The sequence below is a fragment of the Bos mutus genome, chromosome 28 (assembly GCF_027580195.1).
Source record: "Bos mutus isolate GX-2022 chromosome 28, NWIPB_WYAK_1.1, whole genome shotgun sequence".
Lineage (NCBI taxonomy): Eukaryota > Metazoa > Chordata > Mammalia > Artiodactyla > Bovidae > Bos > Bos mutus.
In genome coordinates, this window is record NC_091644.1 from 40,595,202 (window position 1) to 40,606,513 (window position 11,312).

The following is an 11,312-nucleotide window of genomic DNA, read 5'->3' on the forward strand; positions in this document are numbered from 1 at the left end:
AATGCAGAAGATGCAGGTCCCTCCCTGCCTCTGACCCTCTGGCATTTGGCAGCAGGAACCCCAGATGGGTTGGCAGCTGGCGCCTGCGGCTAAGGTGTGGGCAGTGTTGTGTGAGTAGGGCAGTGTCTTGCTCAGAGGCAGTGAACGCAGAGCAGCACAGAGGTGGAGCTGATGGAAGCCCCGTGATTCCATACAAGAGATTCCTTACATGAATTCAGGGTCTCCTTCAAGATGTTATCTTCTTGGTACTTCCCTGGTCAAGGGAGCAAAAACTGGATTTGCTAACCCACTTTTCAAGAGCTAACCTCAAGAAATTCCAGGCATTGTAGCAATAAAACCAATATTGTAGCAATAAAACCAATATTGTCAGACCTCCAGCAGGCAACTGGCAGAGTAGGAAAAAGGTCTTGCTCTTCTCTCAAATAATGCATTCATCTATGTAATCTTGAGCTTGAAATAGATGAATTCAAAATCTTCAATCAAAAAACATAAATGTGGGCAATCAGGTTCTTTCCCTGTGTGATGATACCCTGAGGGATCAATGTGATCAACCTCATTGTGCTAGCTTGTGTGCTTAGGCACTCAGTCATGTCCGATTCTGTGCGACCATTTGGACTGTAGCCCTCCAGGCTCATCTGTCCATGGAATTTTTCTGGCAAGAACACTGGAGTTGCCATTTCCTCCTCCAAGGGAAGGGATCTTCTGGACCCAGGGATTGAACCCGCATCTCCTGTGTCTCCTGCATTGTAGGCAGATTCGTTAACACTGAGCCATCATGGAAAACCCCATCATAGTAGGTTAAGTAACCACAAGTGTTGAGCAGTGACCTCAGAATCAAAAGTTTGGATATTTGGTCCAACCCAATCAATTGTCCCCAAAACAGGGACAGATGCGTGTCCATGTCTCAAGGCTTTAGCCTTAAATATAGTCTCTGATGATCTTTTATAAGCTGCCCAGCCCAGAGTCCTCTCTCCCTTTCTTTGAAGCCCCCGTATTTCTGATCACTAGTATTCATTTGGCCTTTATCAAATGTGCCACCACTGTGACAGGGGGAGGAGGCACAGGGGGAGATTGAGAGGTCAGAGAAAATCTCTCTAAAGAAATGAAGTTCTGAACAGAGCCTAAAAAAAGAGAGTCAGCAAGGCAAAAAATATGTCAGGAAGATGTTCTGTTCTCTCTTTAAAGAGAAGATCTCTCTAAAGAGATGTCCCTCTTAGCAGAGGGAGCAGAAAGGGCAAAGGTTTTGAGGTGGGGTAATCTCAGTTCCCAAGGAAACAAAGTCAGCGTGGCTAGAGGGAGGTGGGTGAGGGAAAGAGAGAAATGTGGGTCTGCTCGTACAGGGCCCTGGGGTCTTCCATCAATGGCCTGGATTTGTTCTAAATGGAAGCATTTGGGGGGAGGGGTTATTAAGTAAGAGAAAGGCTGATCTGATTTACTTTTCTAAAAGGTATCATTAAATGCTGGAAGTGACCCGTGCTCAGGACTCACTGCCATCCTCTCTTAGATCCCTTGCACATTGTCTCTGCTTCTTAAGTCCTGGCCATACCAAGTGGTCAGCATGTCCTAGAGACAGAAACCAAGGTCACCTTCAGAATTAAAAAGCAGTGCTTCTATCCATGGCTTGTTGCGTTGCCAAGATAATGAAATAGTAATACATAGGACTGATGTTGAAGCTGAAACTCCAATGCTTTGGCCACCTGATGCGGAGAGCTGACTCATTTGAAAAGACCCTGATGCTGGCGAAGACTGAGGGCAGGAGGAGAAGAGGACGACAGAGGATAAGATGGTTGGATGGCATCACCGACACAATGGGCATGGGTTTGGGTGGACTCCGGGAGTTGGTGATGGACAGGGAGGCCTGGCGTGCTGCAGTTCATGGGGTCGCAGAGTCGGACACAACTGAGCGACTGAACTGAATACATAGTATATATCTTATAAAGTATGTGTCTTACAAAAGAAACCTACCTCAGCCTTTCTTTTTAAACTTTTTTCTTAATTTTGCACTTAAAGAAACATTTCTGCTACAATTACCAATGCTTTTTTCTGCTTAATATAATGTACTTTATAATTAAGAAAGTATATCAAACATAAAAAGACATTGGATCAAAACATGCATGCCATCTGAGCTTACTTGGAATGGAAACAATTTTAATTGATGCAATTTGCAGCCATTTAAATATTTCATATTCGGTTATTAACACTGCAGGGAGAGAGCGGGTCTTCACGCTGATAGACCAACAGAAAAGGAAACACTAGCTTAGTAACTTTCATTTTCTCAAGCCTAATTTGGCTGGGAATTCACCGGGACTTTCGTAGGTTAGTGAACATCCTTAAAGAGCAGAGGACACAAAAATGATTTTTCATATTTAAACCCAACTATTAGCATCAGGAAAGAGCTAGAGCTTTGTTAAGGTAAAGGCTGCTTCTGTCTTAGTACTGTGTGAAAAATCTTTCCAATAGAGTCCCTACGTTTAGTGCTTGGATTTTATGATACGCACCATAGGAGATGTGGGTGAGTATATTCAATCAGCTGTTTAATTAGAGGACCCCAACCAGCAAAGAGAGGGCTAAGCATTTTATGATTTCATTTTCTTGTTTCCAGCTCACAGTGGAGTCTGTGGTGCTTTCTGATTTGCATCTGTCTAAATTCTACCTTTGGGGAATAAAAGAGAAAGGTAGAAGAGGAATAAAGGAGGAGGGAAAAATGAATTGCTTTTTCACAGCCACTGTGGATGACTGTTTTTTTTTAATAGTTCAGACAAGAGCGGGAGAGGTTCTGGCTCGATACTGGGCAGGACTTTCTGTGTGCCACAAACAGTCCGGAGGGCTGTGGGGTCGTCCTTGGTAATCTTGACAATGCCTTTGTCCCTCTCTCTCTACATGGAAAAGTTAAAGATGAGGAAGTGGACAAGAAGACCATTCAGGCTCGTTATATAGGAATTTTCAAAAAACCACCATGTAGAAACAATATCTGCCAGGCTTGCAAAATTTGCTTGAGCCCCATGTCATTTATCTTTTTTTACAGCCCCTTTCTCAGGAGGAGGAAATGCAAGCAGCTGCCTGCAACAGAAGCAGACAGAACTTCCTTATAAACACAGATCCTCATCAAAGCAGGAGTGAAACGGAGAGCAAAGTGGGCAGTGCTGCATTTCTCATCAGGTCCTGTGCATATAAGTGCTTTTGTTCCGTGGTTGTCCAGGTCATCGGATCCTCAAAGATCTAACGTCTAGTTTGTTCTAGCCCCAACTGGTCAGGGCAGAGAAAAGCTCCCAGCATAGCAGAGCCACTGTTCATGACTTCTGCCTAGAATCCCAGTGGACATGGAGCCCCAGGCATTCTGCAGAAATGATATTCTCAATGTCTTCCAAATCCCATGGCTGAAGGTTTCAGGGGAGAAGTCAAGAGAAATACTGTGGGTTTTCTAGTAGAAGACAATAGTTGTATCTGAAACAAAAATGAAAAGATGGTCTATGGATGATAATTTCTTTCACCAGCTCAGTGAACCCCTGAGGAGCAAGCAGACACCCCCAACACCCCACCTTAATGTTTTCCAGTTTGCTCATAAGCCAAGGGCACTGTTACATCTAATTCCAGCCCCTCTCCTGGTGTTCACTCTAGTTTACCCAGTTAAGTAATGGTTGAAACTTTGGGGGATAAGCCGCCTGTATAACCCATCACTGGTGCCAGAGATGATACGGGCCAGCTTTGAGCACAGGAGGTTTGACAGAACCTGTGCCTGGGGGGTGTCCTATATGTTCTATTCCTACATCTGGATTTCTTTTGAGGAACACTTAGAGGTTGTAATTTAGTAAAGTTTTTTCCCCTCAATATCCTATTTAATTAAAGCTCTAAGGACATTATTTTTACTTTTTAAATAGTAAACTCTTTCCCATTTATTTCACACACATAATTTCCTATATGTTATTTTTCCATCTCTATTTAGGGAATATATTAAAATTCTTATTTTATCTTAGTAAATGTGCTGAACTGGGGTCATTTTTTTTTTGGAGCTACCTAGAATCACTCCATGGAGAAGGCAATGGCACCCCACTCCAGTACTCTTGCCTGGAAAACCCCATGGGCAGAGGAGCCTGGTAGGCTGCAGTCCATGGGGTCGAGAAGAGTTGGACACGACTGAGTGACTTGACTTTCACTTTTCACTTTCATGCATTGGAGAAGGAAATGGCAACCCACTCCAATGTTCTTGCCTGGAGAATCCCAGGGACGGGGGAGCCTGGTTGGCTGCCGTCTGTGGGGTCACACAGAGTCGGACACGACTGAAGTGACTTAGCAGCAGCAGCAGCAGCAGCAGAATCACTCCAATGTTGTGGAATGCTCTGAAAGGGGAATGGTCTAGATGTCGCAGGTGGGACTTTTTGGGACTACCTGGTCTCATGACCACTCCCCCACCCCCCGCTCCTGCCAACACACACACATATACATTCACACATCAGAGACGATCAGAGCCTGGACTTTTATAGGATCATTTCTGGGGGGCAAGTGAAAAAAGAACCAGAATTATTGGATGGTGGCTCGTTAGGTAACCCCAAGGGGTAAACATTGGACTAAGAACCTTCTCTAAGGCTGAAGGTACTTATCGAACACTTCCTGACTTTTATCTAGACCCAGTGTGTGTGTGTGTGTGTGTGTGTGTGTGTGTGTGTGCTTGTGTGCGCGTGCGCGTGCTTAGTCACTCAGTCATGTCCAACTCTTGGTGACCCCATGGACTGTAGCACACCAGGCTCCTCTGTCCATGGGAATCTCCAGGGAAAAATACTGGAGTGGGTTGCCATTTTCTCCAGGGGATCTTCCTGACCCAGGGATCAAACCTGTGTCTACTATGTCTCCTGCCTTGCAGGCAGATTTTTTTACCCACTGAGCCACTGGGGAAGCCCCCCCCTCTATAATATGTTGCTCCAAAGCCACGATAAAGAAGCAAGTAATTACTATGTATTCCTGGAAACTCTGTCCCTCCTGGGCACGCTGATTTGTGGTTTGGGGTTTGACAAGATGGGCCATTGCCAGAGACTCTCATAGCTTACGCTCATCTTCCAGTTTAATTCAGTTCCCTTTACCCTGACCCAACGAAATGGTAGCAGATACATGGCACTGTGCTGGTAAGAGACTCTGAGAAGACCCTTTCATTGAGTGATCCTATGCAAGTTTGAGACATGATAAAAAATGGCAACTCACTCCAGTGTTCTTGCCTGGAAAATTCCATGGATAGAGGAACCTGGCGGGCTATAGCCCATGGGATGCAAAGAGTCAGACATGACTGAGCACAAGATACAGGAGGGAAAAGAAGGGGCTATGAAATAATAGAAGGATACTCAGTCATATATTTTCTTATTTTATCCTTGTGCATTGCCTGTGACATCACCGCACACCATTCTACAGATAAAGAAAAGGAGAAGCAGAGAATCTAACCCTCCCAAGGTCATATGCCTATGAAGTATCAGAAATAATTCGAATCTGGGTCTATCTGATCAGTGCTTAAAAAATGTTCATCACCTCTGCTACCTCTGAGTCACTGAGCTACGCGCCTGATGGGCCTGAATAGAGGAAGGTGACCTCTGAGGGAGTCCACCCAGAGCTATGGGTGGAGGGTTCTGGAAGTTGCCTTAATCAGGATAGGTTATGACATTCCTTAGTAACAAACTCTCAAGAGCTTAATACAACTAAGGTTTATTTTTGGTTCATGCAAAGTGAGATGCCAGCCAGGTGACTCTCCAGGGGATCTGTCTGTGATGATCTATCTGGTGTTTCTGTCATCTCAGCCTGCAGCCTCCCACTCTGGGAAAAAGAAGAAACAGAAAATTCACACCCACTCTCGACCGTCTCCGGAAATGACTCGCTTCACTTCTGCTCAGAGTCCATGGGTGTGACTAATTACACAGCCCCGCACAGCTGTCAGGAGTGATGGCAAGTGTTCTGATGTGCCCAGGAAGATGAGGAGGAAAGGACAGGGTGACCACTAGCAAGTCTGCTCCCTCCTGCTCAGCTTGGAGTGGCCTGGGGGCTGGGAGACACTGGGGCTGCTCCCTTTCCTCCCTTTTCTGGGTCACAGATACACTCAATCACTGTTGCCAAGGAGCACACTCACTCTCAGCATCTTATGGGTACCAGCCAAGTGAAACTGGGAGTTAACCTAATAATCTAAATAATAAAGACCAAAGATTTTATATTTTCACTGACACAATCAGAGAATTGAGGCAAAGTAGTAAACATTCAGTTTCCTGGATTACTACTTAAATTAGACACTTCTCTTAACTAGTATGGCCTGGCCTCTCCATCAGCCAAAATAGTTCACCTATTTACTCAGCCCTCCAAGACCACCCACTCTTGTATCAGACGCTAGGACTGCAAGCCAGATTGGATATGGATGTTGTGTTCACGGCCCCTGCCATATACTGGAGAAGATATGATGAATACACAAAGAGCTACCAATGAGGAGACCATGAGAGGTACCAGGAGGTCCAACTGTAACAGGATGACTGTCCTGGATGTGCTGGTCTAGGCAGCATGCCCACAGCTGATTGGACCAGGGGCGGAGACCCGACCTGAAGGCTGCAAGTGCTGTGAATTACAGCCCAGCTAGAAAAGAGGAGCAGGGCCAGGGAGAAGGTGCCCTTGGCAGTTTGGAATTTGGAACCTCAGAGATGCGCTAGCAGGAGGACATGCCCAGGGGGGCTGGAATCACCACTGTGGTCAGCGGGCACCTGGAAGTTAGAAGCCGGGAGCAAGGGCTAGAGGCTGAGAGAGAAGCAGACACTACAAGAGAGATCTGCTTCCCCCTGAAATTCAGCAAATGCCCCTCGGTTTTTGTTCCCAAAGGACAAGCTGTTCTGCTGTCTGCTTTCCTGGAAGAGCACAACACACAGGTTATGAGCCCAGGCTCTGAGGTCAGACAGGTCCAAGTTCACATCTTAGCTTGGCACAGTGCTGGCTGTGACTGCACTCGCCTGACCTGTCTATGCCTCTGGCCCCTCATCTGTAAAATCATCACCCAGCCTGTGACGATTAAACAAAGTAATACATGGCACGCAGAAAGCAGTACCAGACTGTTTCCAGCATCACTGTCATTTCCATGAGCTTCCCCATCACCCCACATCTGTCTTTGTGAAAACATGCCCTCCTCCCCTGGTTCTCTTCTGGGGGGAACTGAAGGAGTCTTTGTGTCTTGTGACCCAAAGATCCTCAAGCAGCCCTTTGGTTTGGGTTGAAAGAATTCCTGAGGAGGCTGGGTTGCAGGGAGATCTGAGTTCCACATTCAGGTCCTGATCTTACCAGTTGTGGACATTTTTGTAAATTCTTAAGCTTTCCATGAGTTAGAGCACCAGGCAGATAGGTGATCTGAAAGATTTCTTCCAGGTTTAGCATTCTGTGATGCTAAACAAACTTCTGTTAGTGTATTATCTCTGTTACATGCTAAAAAAAGACTTCTTACAAGGATATTTTGAAAACCCAGCAGTGTAAGGAGTGACAAGGCCATTATAGAGCCCTTAATCATTTACAAATAATCTCATATATGTTTGATTACATCGAACTGAGGTTCAACAACTCTACAAAGGAAGGAAGAAAGATACTCTTCTCATCTTTATTTTCCTGATCAAAAAAGTAAGGGTTCACACAATGTCTGTGATGTTTCAAAAGTCACAGGTCAAGATGTAACAAACTATTAGCTTAAAATCCCAGTTTTCTGATTCCTATATGTACCCACTCACTAGGCTCTGCTCTCCTGCCTCCTAGCCTGCAAACTCAGAGTGTGCCTGAGGCCCTGGGGCTACTAGACTGGCAGAAAGAGTAGACAGTGCTTTGGGGGCTTCGGGATGCCAATAGAGGTGCTTTTTAAAAAAATATTTATTTATTTGATGCATCAGGTCAAAGAAATAATTTGCAACATGCCAGATCTTCATTGCATCATGCAAGATCTTTACTGGGGAGCAGGAGCTCTCTAGTTGTGGCGCGTTGGCTCAATAGTTGTGGTACTTGGGCTCCAGAGCACATGGGCTCAGTAGTTGTGGCTTAGTTGCTCCGTGGAATACCGCATCTTAGTTCCCTTACCAGAAATCGAACTCTAGTTCCCTGCAGTGGAAGTGTGGTGTCTTAATCCCTGGACTTCCAGGGAAGCCCCTAGACACACTATTAATGGGGATTTTATGCTCAGTGAAGAGTCACATGGAAGGGGGCATCTGCTTTTTTGGTTGTGGGGGTGGTGTTCCTCTTCAACCACATAAGGAAAGCCTATTCCAATTGTTTCCAGAAAGACCAAGCAGGGGAGGGGAGGAGTGGAGGAAGGAAGGAGTAGGGGAAAGGTGGAGTTGGGGAGGGGAGCAGAGGAGGCAACTGGGGTGACCAAAAAAAAAAAACCAAAACCAGGATGTAGCCATGATGGCTGGTTAATGTTTCACAACTGGCTTCCAAAAAACAACACTCACACACACGCTGGCCCTGATATGTAGCATCTGCTCATCTCTGTGGCAAGAGCATTCCCGCCATGGCCAAGTCCAAACCAGCACTCTGGCATCACTGACTCTGGAGCCGGGCAGAGAAGGACAGGGGCACAGGTCACACAGCCCTGCCGCACAGGGGCTACTGCCCCGCAGGACACGGACAGCAGCAAAATGAGGAAAGGAAGAATGTTGAGCATTTGATGTGGCCTTTTAATACAGTTCATTAACTGTAACTTTACATGAGTCTGTCTTTAATCAAGGCCGTGTTGAACAACAGGCTCACAAAATCCCTGCAAATTTAATGATCCCCTCTCACAAGCTGATGATGCCGTCCCCAGCCCAGCAGCAGGGCAAGATATGTGTCTGCATCCTTGCTGTGACAGGCCCAGAGTCAGTCCTTGCCTCTTCCTGTCCAGCCACAGTGGTGGGATTAATGAAGTGGCAGTTACAGAGATATGACCCTGTCCATCCTCCTCCCCTCCACCCATGGCCTCTCCACCCCCGAGTTGTTATGGAAAAGAAAGGGCAGTTTTCCATTGATCTTTGCCTTCCTGGTGTAGGTTCAAAAACCCAGTATGGAGTTCAGCTTCTCTAACCACTGATACCGTGTTTATTTTGATACCTGGAGCAGAAGGCAGCTTCTCTCAGGCACTAGATGCTGAGAATACACTTCTGGTCTTGTCTGGTTGGAACCATGCAGACCTCGTGAATATAGGCTTATAAATTTTACAGCGCCCATGAAATATCGCTCTTGGAGTAAAAACATTACAGAGATGGTTAAACCAGACCCCTAAGTCCCTCGAGCACTCTTTGTATAGCTATTAATCTCAGTATCAGAAATAATTTATAGTCATAATAGCTATCTCCTTGCCAGCATATGCATATATAAAGAAAATCAGTATAAAAGAGAAGGTATTTAGACACAATTAAAGCAACTGATTCCGATGCACACTTAGCACACAAAACATAGATGACTCAAAAATTATTACCTTTTGTATAGTTTTTACTTCACTAAATTTTGGAAATAGTCTTTTGAAAGCAGCAATCACAGATTCCCCAAAGGAAAAAGCATTGCAGTCGGATGGCTAAGATGAGTATTCTGAGAATCTCTTTTAAATGCCGGAAGGCACAGCCCTCCAGGACTGTTTGTGGGCCTTGGGGAGTTTATGTACTGCTGCTAAATAAAACATAAAATGTTATAGTGTGTATATTCTACTATCTACATTGTTTCCTCCATATAAAAGTTTATTGATACCTTCAGGGACTCAGACAAATGTTTCAAAAGCTCACATTCCACTGTCTGTGCAGGAAATCAGCTTTATTTGAAAGCTCCTAATGTTCTCAATATTGGTTTATTGGGCCATAGATTCTCCTATTTCTATTCGGGGACATATGAATAATTTCACAACCTAATATACGAGTCAGGTTATAGTGACATCATCATTTAAAAAAATGAGATGTTGCAGTGCCTAGCACTGGCCTTGCAAATAGCAAGTATCCAATCAGAGTTTGCAAGAGGGGAGGCGGGAGGGAGGGAAGAGGAGCAGAGAGACTCACAGCTGTCTGAGAGAAGCCTGGTTCTTTGACATTCTTTGTTTCCCCTGTATTTATCCCTCAGAGTCCAAGCCCCAAGATCATTTCCATCTTTTTTGATTTCCAGTATGACAGTCAAGGTCATAGCCCATGGAGGCTCTGTCTGTACATCGATTCATTCTGGAACCATATGCCACTCCTGGAAGAAAACCAGCCTTTGCATTATGCCCATGCTTGGGCTTCCGTATATTTTGATTTAGAACTGATGAGCTGAGCAGGAAAAACCTTCCATTTCCAGTCCATCTGCTTGCCCTGTGGCTACAGAAACTGGAGAGTTGGTGTTTAGATGTTCTAGTCCCACCTTTCAAAACAGAACAGGTCTCCCCTCTTACTCGTCTCTGAGACTTCTCACTCCCTGCAACCCCATAAGGCTCTCTCACTATGATGCCCATTCTAGTGACTATTCCACAAAGTTGTGTATCATTCTGATATATGTCAGTGGCAGTTTTGAAGCTCACTAGTTGTGTGACTTTGAGCAAATTTCTTAACCTCTCTGAACCTTGTTTTCATTATATTCCACTTTTGAGGAGTTTTGTGAGGAGTCAATGAGATAATGGAGAAGGCAATGGCACCCCACTCCAGTACTCTTGCCTGGAAAATCCCATGGACGGAGGAGCCTGGTAGGCTGCAGTCCATGGGGTCGCTGAGAGTTGGCCACAACTCAATGACTTCACTTTCACTTTTCACTTTCATGAACTGAAGAAGGAAATGGCAACCCACTCCAGTGTTCTTGCCTGGAGAATCCCAGGGACCGGGAGCCTGGTGGGCTGCCGTCTATGGGGTCGCACAGAGTCGGACATGACTAAAGCGACTTAGCAGCAGCAAATGAGATGATATTTATGAAGTGCTTAACACAGTTCCTGGTATATTGTTGTCTTTTAAGAAAAGTCAGCTGTTATTATGACTGTGGTAATTAAAAAAAATTAAATATACTCAGAAAATTGAGTGCAGCTTTGAAATCAGCATCCATATTAAGATATACAGTACTATTAACACTCCAGGGGACCCCTTCCCTTTCCTAGTCACTAACTACCCCTCTCAAGAGAAATCATTATTCTTCCCTTCAGAATCATGGATTAATTTTTGAACTTTATGAAAATAGAATCAAACTCTATGTTCTTTCTTTACTCAGTGCTATTTGTGAGATACATCCGCATGGATGCCTGTGGTTGTAGTCTGTTCATCCTTATTGCCATATATTATTTCATGCTATGATCTACAATGATTTATTTATCCCTCCTATTCTATGGACAGTTAGAGTGCATA